Genomic DNA, 12,108 nt, shown 5'->3' on the forward strand with positions numbered 1-12,108 from the left:
TGTGTGTGTGTGTGTGTGTGCACTCATTCATTCATTCATTCTCTCACTCACTTATTCATTGGCGTGTCTTCTGGTACACAAATTCGTAAACAAAAACGTTCATCGGAATATTGGTCAAAGGGAAATCGATAGAATGAACGCACAAAGGGGGACTAGCAGGGGGACAATTGAATGGGAACCGCAGAAGAATCCAATTCGAATCGCAATCTGTGCACCGAAACTTTTCCTTTGTTGAAAATATCCAACGAGCCACCTATTTCCACTGCCACTGTGTAAAGTACAATTTTGGGTTTCATTTTTGAGTAGCCTAGAATCAGTGGGTCGTGCGGCGCAGGCGCCAAGAGCGGGGCAGGGGAGAGTGAGAGAGAAATGCCGGCTCTACTAATGGATACACCCTCGCCCGCTCCAACAGCAGCCAACTTCCCACAGTGCCGTTCCCTCGAACACACAAACACACACACACACACACCACTGCGGCTGTGGGGGTCACAACCAAAACAAAGCGAAATATGTGTCAGCTGCTTCTTCTTATGCTTCGCCTTTGCCGCTTTCCACGCATATTCGCGCTGTTTTACCTCGTGCTCTGGCATCGAACCCACCCCCTCACTCGTGTGTGTTCATTTCGGGGGGGGCGCCCAGCGTCGTCGCTCTGCCGTCGCCGTCGCAGTCGCCGTTTCGGCTTCAGCTTCAAGCCGCAGCTTTCAGTCGCATTTGAACACTCGTCGCCAGTGGTCGTCGGAACAAAGTCTTCGGCAAAAAGCGCCTGGAAATTCGGTCAACAGGAGGACACAACAAATGTAGGAAAGAATGTGCTTGTGAGACGCAGAACCACAGTCATCGCAAATAGTACAGTGTCAGTGTGTGCGTGTGTGTGACAGTTTATGCTTTTTGGCCTAGCTTCCTGGCTAAAAATAAAATTATATAATTTTTAATAAAAAACCCCAAAAAGAAATGCAAATTTCACACAACCGAAAGTAACTGTCTAGCCGCAAGCTGGCGTTTATTTATTTAGTGGTGCCGCCGACGCCACCCGCCACCGCCGCTGCTGCCGTCAAGGAACATGTGAGTCGAGACCGGAGTTGGATTTGAAGTTCCTTTGGATTTGGTTCCAAAATTGCTTTTGTGACATTTTGGCTTTCAGTTTTAGCCTCACTTCCGTTTCGTTATTTATTGCAAATCAATTAAAACTTTTAAGCGAAAGTTTCTCCAACAAAACTTTTCGTACAAAAAAATTCGCTGAGCATGGAAAATTGTTGCAAACTTTCAAATTGAAATTTAATTGGCAGATAGTTTTTTTTCGCCCCTGATTGATTGCCAATAAAGTTGGCATTTCGGTGATGGCCTTGAGCCGCGTTTATAGAGATTAATTTGCTGGGCTAACAGGTCGTTGACCAAGCCGATTGCCATTAGTCTCTCTGTGCCCTGCTTACCGCTGAGGAATTTCCTTTATGAGACAATAGCCACCACCCCACCACCAAGCCGCAGCGGCTTTTCCTTTTTGGGGTTTTCCTTCGTTTGTTTTTTTGCGGGTCATAATAACATTTTGGACAATGACACAATGCCGGAAAATCAGAACCGAGAACCGAGAACCGCACGCAAGGAAGTGCGAAGAAACATGAAAAGAATAATAAAGGAAAAATAAAAGAAAAAGCGTGAACGGGGGGAAAACTGGCCAAAACAAGAGCTGGAAAAAAGCAGAAAACAGCAGAAAAGTTTCGCAGTTAAAGTTCCAAAGTAGTGGCCAGAAAATCTTTTATACAATTGCCTCGGACTTGTGTCTCCCATTTCTCGTTGCTTGTCCTAAATGATTGTCCTGTTCTGATTTCAATTTTGCTGAAATGTCAGCCATTGATTGCCAAAGGACATGGCTTGGACACTGGTCCTTCAATTAGGCCTACATTTGAATACATAGACTTTCAGTTTCGGGGGAAAAAAGCTACACCCCCGCCGGCACAGATTCTACAAACAATTATTGTCTACGGGGGCTGGGAAAATGTCACCAGAGAAAAAGTTCAGGGCTAACTTTAGGCAAAAGTTTAACCCCCCCCAGCTACCCTCAACCTTTGTTTATTATAGACAATGGCTGTAGTAGTTGCCATCCAATTTGGGTTCTGTTTTGGGTTCTTAACGATGTGCCTCGGGCTGGGCTCACACATTGATAGGGGAAGCCACTCTCCGCTCTTATCCCTAGACACACTTGACTGGGCCTGCTCCTGCCGCTCCTGTGCTCCGCTTTGTAGACGCTTTTTAATGAAGTCATTTGTGGCATTCGCGGCTGAATCGTTTGTGATTTATGAGCAGACTTCTCTCCCCACTCCTACTCCAGCCACAACTTTGCAGGCTCCTTCCATACAGGTGACAGCATCAATCAGTTGCCATATCTCGTTAGATGTGTGAGTGTGTGTGTGTTGTGCCACACACAGTTGACTTGGCACGATAATTGCTACAAAATTGTAAAGTCGAGCTAACAGGATTAGACTGATTGGCTGCCAGCTGTTGCCAAAGAAATTTGCCAAACATAAAGATGAATTTTTCCAGCGCTTGAATGCAAGTTGAGCAAGAAATTCAAGCATGGGTTTAAGGAAATGTTTCACTGGCGACGAGCCAAGTAATTTAAACGGAAAAGAGGCCAACATGATACCAGGAACTGGGAACTTAAGATTTCCTTTTCTTTGCGCTGCTTTGATTACAAAATGCTTTTAATTCGTGCTACAAGTAATGGCAGATATATGAAAAGGTTTTCCAAGTAGCGTTTACCATCAAAGAAGGAACTTTCTTCATAAATTTCGAAACATTTAAAGTCTCAAAGCAGCAACTCCCTGAAACTACTTTAATCGAACTCGCGTCGAGTCGTGTCAATAACCCAATCATGTTGTCTCCCCCTAAACATTTCCCAGCACCGACATTAGACAATTTCATGCTTGATTAAGTCCACAGCCAAGCGGCAAATATAGCTCCAAGTCGAAGTTGCGCCGCACAAACACAATGTGGCAGGGGCAGTGGCAGTGCAAATGGAGTCAGACAGACAGCCAATGCCCCAAGCCACACCGCTCCAATGACAGCGCAGACATTGACTTATTCCATGTTCCTGTTGCACAGCAGCATTGTCCTTTACCGTTCCGGCCAATGACTTTTGTACTGGGTGCACTCCTGCGGCGTCGACCCTCGAGCGGGGCAAGCCACAAACTGTATGCCGTTGTGGCATGCAACAGCAGTAAAACCCACCCAGACATTGTTCGTTGTAAGCGCCCGGGGGCGACAGACTGTACCATAAATATAAGTACGATTACGAGTTCGAGTCTCTGCGGTTGGGTCAATATTTTAAGTGGATTCTCATTAAGCGGCAGACCAGAGACCAGAGACCCTCACCCAGAGAGAGTTACAGATTGAATGGCTCTTGGAGGACTGTTGTCCAGGTGACCTTCTGGAGCGCACTGGAGTCTCTCTCTCTCTCGCTCTTGACATGTAGGTTAAGCCGTTCTGCCTGCCCATTGAGTATCCTTCAGTCGCTGGCAAATGTGAAAACTCATCGCGTGGCCATGGATAATGATGCTCTTGATTGACAGCTTCATTCAGTGTCCCTCTGTTGCTGCTGGCAACGAAATTTTGCTCGTTTTTCCTTGCCCAAGATCAAGTCATTCCATACGAGGATGATGCTGTGGCTTAGCCAACTGTCTAATAAAGAAATTTCCATGAAACAGAATTTATGCAACGAACCCTCTAAGCCATTTCGAGGGGGAGTTGCCCATATCGAGGAGCCTGGCTGTGTGGCAAACAGATGGGTGGAATGCTGCTACTCCTCTGTCGGCCCTCTTCATTGAACTGAAACTAATTCGCTCTCAAACGAAAGGCTACGGCTACGCCTTTTGCCGCATGCGTTTGATGTTTGAGCGACTCCACTGTCCCCCGTGTTATTTCAGCACACACGAGCATATCCCCTGCGAGGCTGAGCAAATAAAGTTACGAACAGCAGCGGCGGCAGACAAAAGCTTGGCCTATATTTCGCTTAATTAAGTGGCTATTACTGGGGCCCACAGCCTGACATCAAAGTTCAGTTTGAAAGGCAGCTGCGGCCCCGCTGTGCACACACTCGTAAGTCGGCAAGTGTCTTTGGAATCCTTTTAGCGGCACATACATATATTTTGTATAAGCTTTTTGCTCAATTTAATTATTGCTGCCAGCTCCAATGAGTGTAGACAGCGCAAGTACAAGGCGCTGGCAATGGAAAGAGTTGATAGAGGGAAGGAATATACACACTAAATATGTAGAGAAGAAGCTCTGAAAAAGTGCGAGAACATGTGGCAGGCATGAACACAGCTCTGGCTTAACAATAAAACCAATAAGCAATGCCTTAACATATGCAAAAATTAGCAACAAAAATCTCTCACATTATTTCCGAGTATTTTTCGCTTGCTGCCAGAACTGTCGCTTATTTCTGCTGCTTTTTCCGGCTAAATTGAATCCCTTTCCCTCGCCCTTTTGTGTAAAACAAACAGCGACAATTTTCCCAAATTAATTTGCCAGATTCGTTGGAATTTCCGCAGCTTTTTTACACACATAAAAACAGGCATTCAATTGGCATAGCAGCGCGCCAATTAATCGCATTCAGGCAGGCATGTCCTGCACATAAATGAAACTCTTGAAACTTCAATGTTGATTTATGAGCTGCCTTTGTTTCGCTGCATTACAAATCATGAAACATAATCACGAAGCGGCGGCGGAAGGCAGACATCAATCATACAAAGCAATGGGAAATAATCGATGCGCAGACCCACACCCCATTATTATTATTATGACTGTGATTGCGTTTGTGATTATTCACCTGTCCCAGGACTCGCCGCGCTGCGTATGAGCGATGATGTGCACACGCAAGGGGACCAGAAATCAATTACAAAGTGATTTAAGTGCCAACATGTACATGGGGGGGATGCATGGCCACATATTTACATGTATTATTTATGCATTTAATATGAATGCAAATACGATAGCTGCAGGCTCCAGGCAATAGCTGAAGTCTCCCTCACAGCTTTCCCCCTCTTTTAATGAGCATTTTGTTGCCCTTTTTGTGTGTCCCCCTTAGAAATAGAAGAATTATGTAAATAGATGCCGGACAGGGCAGCAATTTGGCTTCTGTTTTCTGAGAGACTTTTAATAAGTAAAGTCAGCAGCGGCGCTTGTTTGCCTGCTAATGAAAGTATAAATCTGTTGCCAGCGCACTGGGCACGCGTTGCGTATACGTAATATGAGAAAAATAATTGCTTCTGCCATGGCTTGCTGGCTGGCTGGCAAATTGCTTTCGAAGCGGACGCCACACAACACGCACAACACTCCTCCAACAATGATGAATTTGCAGAAAAGTTTTTCTCTTCCTTTTTATTTTTTAAACAGCAAAGCCAGAAAATGATTTCGTTTACAATGGCTTCCCCTTCGCCCCTCTCCATTGCCTCTTACAAGCCACTGATTTGATGGGTGGGTTTGGGTTGCGATGGCTGCTTTTATGGCCGTGTTTATTGGCCTCTTTTGCTGGTTGACCAAAGCCCAAGCATTCGTTTCCCAGAGTCTGACTCCGACTGCTCCCTGTCATTGTCCCTGCCCTGACAGCTCTCCACTTCCCCCCCCCCCTGTAAATCATTATTATCATCAGCAGCGGCAACATTTTAATGACTTTCCCCATTTGCATACACCTGTCGGGGCCAACTTTTAGTTGGCCATTGAGACCCTGGCTGAAAGGCTTTGCCGGCTGCCAGGAATCAGGCTGCCATTCCGCTTCTCTCTTTGATTATGAATGCAAATTTGCATGCGCTGTAACTGCTTCAGCATTTGTTTTGTTTTGTCCTTAAAGTTTATTTTATTTTATTTCTTTTGCGCTTTTATTGAGAGGCAGCAGCAGCAGCGAGGAACGGCCAAAACTCTTGGGAGCTCTTGGGATAACTCCAATGAGAATCAGTTGAATTACAGCTCAAAAGAGAGGGCCAGTGGCCTGTGCTTGTGATGAGGTTGAAGGGCAAAAGGGAGCGAGCTTCGCGACCCTTGAACGCAGTTTGCTGTAAGGAAATCAGCAGCCAGCAGCTCCAGGAGCTCAAGGGAAATGCAGCTGGAAATGTTTCGGACCTAAAATATGAAAAGCTGTTGCCAAGCATTTAGTTGACAACCAAAGAAATACACGAAAATGCTCATGTTCCAACGCTTATCAAAGGAGCTTCCACCTGCTGTGAGGTAAATCTCCTGGCTCCTGGCTCCTGGCTCCCGGCTGCTGCTCTGTCTGATGGTCGTGTGCATTCGCCACATTAGTCACAGCAGCTGCTCTGTTCGCAGAAACATTTAAGGAGAGCAAAATGTTGCTGCATTGAATAATCCTTTCACTCAGGGCAGGGCCATGGGCAAGGGCTAGCCGTGGTGGCATTTAAATTTCATTGTTGCCTGCCTCTGCACTTCCAGGCACCACAATGGCTGGGCCTTGAGGCGCACATGAACAGTGCCAAATGGCAACAACAGACGGCCACAAGAGCAGCAGCCACAGGAGCCGAGCCAGGGACAGGAGTCAAGCGGTGGGGCTTGAGTACCAAAGGGGACAACGACCGGGGGCACAGCGCCTGTGGGACATGATTTTAATTGTGTGTCAGAAATTATGTTTCACTTTCAGTGCCGGCAAAAGCCTTTTGTTGCTGCCAGGCGAGCAACCAGAATCCATGCAGAGAGGAAAGCCACTGCTCCAGTCCAGAGAATAAACTTCAGCCTGAATGTTTTTTCCTTTTGGCTCTTGACTTGCTTTTGACCTTCCTGCTGTACTCGTACACTCACTCTCTGGGGACAAATTTAATGGACATTTGTGGCCGAAACTTTGTGTCATAAATACATGAAACAGGGTCATGACCCTGGGTCAGGGACTTGTGGCAGATATTTGCAGGCAAAGTGGTAGAGCTGCGAGAGCTGAATAATCGCTTTGGCGGGTACATTTGTTGCCATCTTTCCATCAATCTTTTAATGAAAACTTTGCAACTTTTCACTGCACTTTGGCAGCTTTTTATACTCTTCAACTATTTTATTAATATTATTCTTTCTTTTTTAAATTCTCTAATATATTTTTCGATATTTTAAGCCTCCAACTGCAGTGCATAAAAGTTGTTCATAATTTTTAATAATTTTCTTGCAGCTGCTCTTCGAATTGCTGACTTTTCGGAACAACTTGCGGGAGTGCTCCGTCTGCAGCTACCCCCTGGCAGAGTCTGCTCCTGTTCTGTCTGGCGCATTTAAATTCGCTTAAAACTGCATTAGAACGGAGACACAAAAGTTGGGATTAGTTATCCCACAGCAGGGGGAAGTTGGGGCTTGCGGCTGATGTTTGATATGCCAAAGATGAATCCGGAAAAACTTTGCGGCTAGTGCATGAAGGTAAAAGGAAGGCAAGAGCTCATCGAGTTCCAAGGGAGCGACAAAAGTACACCTGAGGACAGCAGTGGGGTGGCTGTGTGGCGCAGGCTGTGAGATTGCACTGCGGATGCATTTCATTTGGAAGGTGGGCCGACACAGACAATACGGAGGGTCTACGGAGTGCGTTGGCCCGTTTACGCAGCAGAACGGGCCCCACAGCTCCCACACAACAACCCACACCGCCCACCTCTCCCCTGCCCAACAACAGCAACACCAACAACGTCAACTCCAGCAGCAGCTACAGCAGCAGCTACAGATACACCAATCCAACAGCAGCAGCAGCCAATTCCTCCTCGTCATCGCCCACAAACTCAGCTGCTGGTGTCTTGCCGCATTCTAACGCGGTTCTGGCATCAAAGTCAACGGCAGCAGCAGCAGCAGCAACAGCAACGGCAACGGGACAGGCAAGGGCACGCGAAGGAGGTGCTGGTGCTGGTGTTGTAACGGGAACTGGAACGGGAACGGGAACTGGAACCGCAGCAGCTAGAACAGGAGCCAGAACAGGAGCTGCTCCTACGACAGATGGCAACCGCATCAATGGCATCGTGCAGAATGTGAGTAACTTGAAATCAGCTTACCAAAAATGAGACCACCCCCACCACGCTTTCCCCTTGGCAAATTGCTAGACGAAATTGCTATAAGAATTTACACACATATGTGGCATTATTACCTGTAACTGTGTATCGCTGCATCGCTGCATCTGCTTGAGTCAACACAAAAGCCGCAACAGCCGACCCAACCGACACCCCAACACGTTAAATGCAGTGCACCGAAAATGGCAGCTTAAAATTGAGTCACACAGATGGATGGCAGCACTGCTTGAGCGAGTCACATATGTATGTAGAGTGCAGCACTGCTTGGAGTGGGTTACACAGCTTGCAGCACTGCTTGCGCTGCTGGTCACAGGAATAGCAGCACTCCCGGAGTTGGTAACGTAGATGGCGGCACTGCTTGCGGTTGGGTCATTGCAGCAGCTAGCCGCAGCAGCTTGGGTTGCTGGCAATTAAACGGAATAAACAAAGACAGAAATTTATATACGTAGAACATTTTCCAAGAATGCGCTGGCTTTAATTATTCTTTAAAAATTTACTGCTAAATTCCGGGTAACTGTGGATTTTCTGCAAATTTTATTTCTCCTTATTTTGCTCATTAAATTTATTTATTTTGCACGCTGTAGCTGGTCTGGAAATGGGAAAAATCCAAGCTCAAACTGCACTTTATTTATGGCGCTGCCTTTTCTGTGGAATTTCTCACATCCTGCCTGCAGCATTAGCTCTGAATGCAGCTGAATCTGAAGGGGAGATAATATGTGGATTGGGATTACTCTTTTTGAAGTGCTCAAAGCATTGTTTGTAGCTACTTTCATTCAAATTTCCATTGGCACACACCACCTTCAGCATCAACCGAACCTACATCAATCGACTGGCAGATTGATGCCCAAACGCGGTGCCACAATTGGGTGCGCTGAGTCACATTGGATATGCATTACTTGTTGACCTTCGCTGCGCTGGTAATTCGATTTGCATATCAACACATGGGCGGAGGGGCAACTGTGAACCCGCCAAGGTTAACGGGGGGCAGGCGCGGAAGCTGCGCTAAAAAAAAAAGAGTAAGTTGAATGCATAACAACATTTAACCATTAGACTTAATTAAATCGTCAATTGGTATGAAGTTGTTAATTGAATGTGGGCGTGGAGCAGGGGCGGGGACTGGGACTGGGACTGGGACTGGAAACCCACTTCAAATGAAGGCCAACTGAAGGCGACTGAACGTGGTAATGACTTTCAATGGGAAATAATGAGAATTTCGGTAGAGATTTGCCGTACAACAGCGGTGGCAACTTAATTAAGGGCCTGCCCTGGCAACCGAGGCAACCTGCGCCAACGCCGGCTGACAGCAATGACAGACAATGGATGGAGGCACAGACTGGGGCAGAGACAGAGCCAGAGACAGAGCGCAACAAAAACTTGTTTGGCCTTCGGCCATGCATACATTTTCAGATCGCAACTTTGGCTCCTTGGAATGGCCACGATATCCAGCCAAAACACGAGCATTAGAAAAGCCTTTGGCACGTAGCGCTGTTCGTTCGAAAGTTTGCCCTGGACAGGGGAGACTCCTGCTCCAGCTCCATCTGTTTATTTGCTGGCTGGATTATGGCAAAATATTTTACATTTCTGTAGGCCGCTCCTCGGCCTCTCCGTCGCTCTCCTGCCAATCCAAATTAGAGCGCTGAGTGGACTTACTTTTGCGGCTTAATTAAACTCAATTATAATCATGTTGACACTTTGGCTGCAAGTATTTTGTTTTGCTGTCTCGATAAATGCCAAGTGGGAGCGGACTTGCTTCAATATTGGTTTGTGTCTGCCTGCGGAATTAGTTGGGGAATCTCGATTGCAATTGCTCTAACGAGGCTCCGGTGGATGTGGTTTAATCAGGCGAAATTTAATTGCCTTCGAGTGGATTTCAATTAAGCAAATTGCAGTCGATGGCAGTGCGGAGCTGCACGAATTTTCATTATGTATGCATTGAACTGAAGCAAGTTCTCAGGCTCAAGTTTAGCCACAAGTTTTGAGCCAAGTTTGCACCAAGTTTTTCCCCAATTTGTACCTTAACTTTTGCCACAAATTCTCTCAGCAAAGGGTTGACATTTCTTCATCTTTTGGGCCACACTTTTATCTGTCTGATCCAATCCCTTCTCTGGCTGGTGTTTGATTCATTTGATTGCTGTCAGCGACTGTAACTCCAATGAGCCACTCAGTGTGTGCCCTGCTCCACTTTGAAGTCTGCTCCTCCGCGCTTTCCCTTTCCATTTTCATTTTTATCAACTTTAAGTGGCAGATTACTGTTGGGGTGCTACGTGCCCTTGGGCGCAGCTTTTTCATTCATTTTCCATTAAAGGCAGCCCCGTGCACGGGCGGGATGTGCATTTATCCATTATCCGCTGACTGTCTCCACTCCACTCTCCGCTGGTTAAAATGTAATTATCCTTGGACTCTGGACTCTGTTCAGGCCGGAAATCGAATTGATTTGCCGCTTGGCCAGGGCCCAATGCATGTGAAATGAACTCGAGTTCCGAGCTCCGAGCTCCGAGTACTTATTATGGACATAAATTCAAAAGTTGATTGAATGCCGCTGCAGTTGGGGGCGTAATTGTCGGCTCATTAAACGATAATGCTGCGAAATTGATTCCCACTTTTTTGTGTGTGTGTTGGGGTAGGGGAAATTGAATTTCATAAAGTTTCCGAGCTGGGGGTGGAGTCCCAAAGGAAGTTGCTTTTGCTGGCAGCAATTAGTGCGAGGCTCGGGCTGGAGGAGCAGCCTGGAATGGAACGTGCCTGCCTGCCGTGCGTCAGCTGCTAAAATGAAAACCAAAAAGTTTGTTTATGCTTAGAATGTCAGCGGAATTGGAGCGAAGTGGGGCTGCTGCTGGCTGCCTGGCTGTCTGGCTGCCTGCCTGCTGCTATCTCCGTTGGTCCACGGCCACGGCCTGTTGTCATTCAAGTGTTCTAATCAATTCTGATTTAATTTTACGCCCAATTAAGTGTGAAAAGCGTTTGATGTTGGGGTGCACGGAGGACTCCTCTGCCTCCTCCAGTCGCCAGCCAGCTGTCCTGTGGCAGAGGCACACAAGCGTGAGCATTGAATATGCTTTATGCCATATGTGTGCTATGCGGTGCGCTTTTGTTCCCAAGGGTTCGTTTCGGGTTCGACTTACACTTGAATAAAGCTATTAGACAGAGACACACACACACAAATATGTATATTTAACGCTGCTTTCTGTATCTGTATTTGTATCTGTATCTGTATCGTTGTGGCCACCGCACCTGCTCCGCACCACCGCTCAATCCTCGCTCCACGCTTTCCATCACTCACTTTGCCTCTCTCTCTTCTCTCTCTTTCACTCTCTTTGTGTCTATCTCTAACCATGGTACAAACTTTCTTCTTATGACAGAGGCAGACGTGGCTGATAGTTTCGCCAAAAACAAGACATTATCCAATAATCTTTACCAACAGCCACAGCCAGAGCCAGAGCAAGCAGTGCTGCAGCTGCCGTGCTTCAGCTCCACCTCTCTCCACCGTTTCAGTTTGTTGGAAACTTTAGTCTGCATGACAGCCGATCCGATATCCCTGTGCTTTTGGATTTGTTTGCAGGTAACGAAACGACTAAGTGAAAAAGGCTCAAGATCCACACTCACCAATCACACAAAAATATATCTCTTCTGTGCACTTTTTTCCCCCTACATTTTGCGTAATTTAAAGCACACAGCTGCGAGTGGTAAAGCAGTGTTTAAAACTGCTTGAAGTGCCGCAATTGTTTGCTTTGTTGGCAACTTGAAAACCAATTTGGGTGGAAAGTCGCTCAAAAAGCCTCTCCAAATTCCCATCCAAGTTTTACATTTAATCTGATTATAATCTGTAGAGCTTCAGATATTTTAAATACATTTTCTTGGCGCAAATTTGAAGCACACTTCAAGCTGACAAAACCAAAATCGAATCGAACCTTCGTCTAGGGCCTCCAACTCCACTGATGGCCCTTCAGGTGGCACACGACAAGCGCCGCCTGAGGAGTGGCGGCCATAAAACAATTTTGTTGTAAATTTACGATGTTCCCCCTCCGGCCCTGTTCTGCATGACAGCAGGTACAGCACACATAGGCACATACATAAATAAATACTC

The 12,108-nt window shown here is 46.6% G+C and overlaps 2 protein-coding genes across 2 annotated transcripts in view; one reads left to right on the forward strand and one right to left on the reverse strand.

Moving 5' to 3' along the window:
- LOC117890386 overlaps positions 1 to 12,108 on the reverse strand; it is a 16,515-nt gene continuing 4,407 nt past the window's right edge. The window contains exons 8-9 of the mRNA XM_034795187.1: positions 5,572 to 5,577; positions 1 to 22 (exon numbers count right to left, since the gene is read on the reverse strand). The gene's annotated coding sequence lies outside the window, so the exon portion shown is untranslated. The remainder of the gene's footprint in view (positions 23 to 5,571; positions 5,578 to 12,108) is intronic.
- The window catches only part of LOC117890384 (pneumococcal serine-rich repeat protein-like), a 23,167-nt gene continuing 18,517 nt past the window's right edge, over positions 7,459 to 12,108 (forward strand). The window contains exon 1 of the mRNA XM_034795185.1: positions 7,459 to 7,985. The gene's annotated coding sequence lies outside the window, so the exon portion shown is untranslated. The remainder of the gene's footprint in view (positions 7,986 to 12,108) is intronic.

Source organism: Drosophila subobscura, chromosome E (genome assembly GCF_008121235.1).
Source record: "Drosophila subobscura isolate 14011-0131.10 chromosome E, UCBerk_Dsub_1.0, whole genome shotgun sequence".
Lineage (NCBI taxonomy): Eukaryota > Metazoa > Arthropoda > Insecta > Diptera > Drosophilidae > Drosophila > Drosophila subobscura.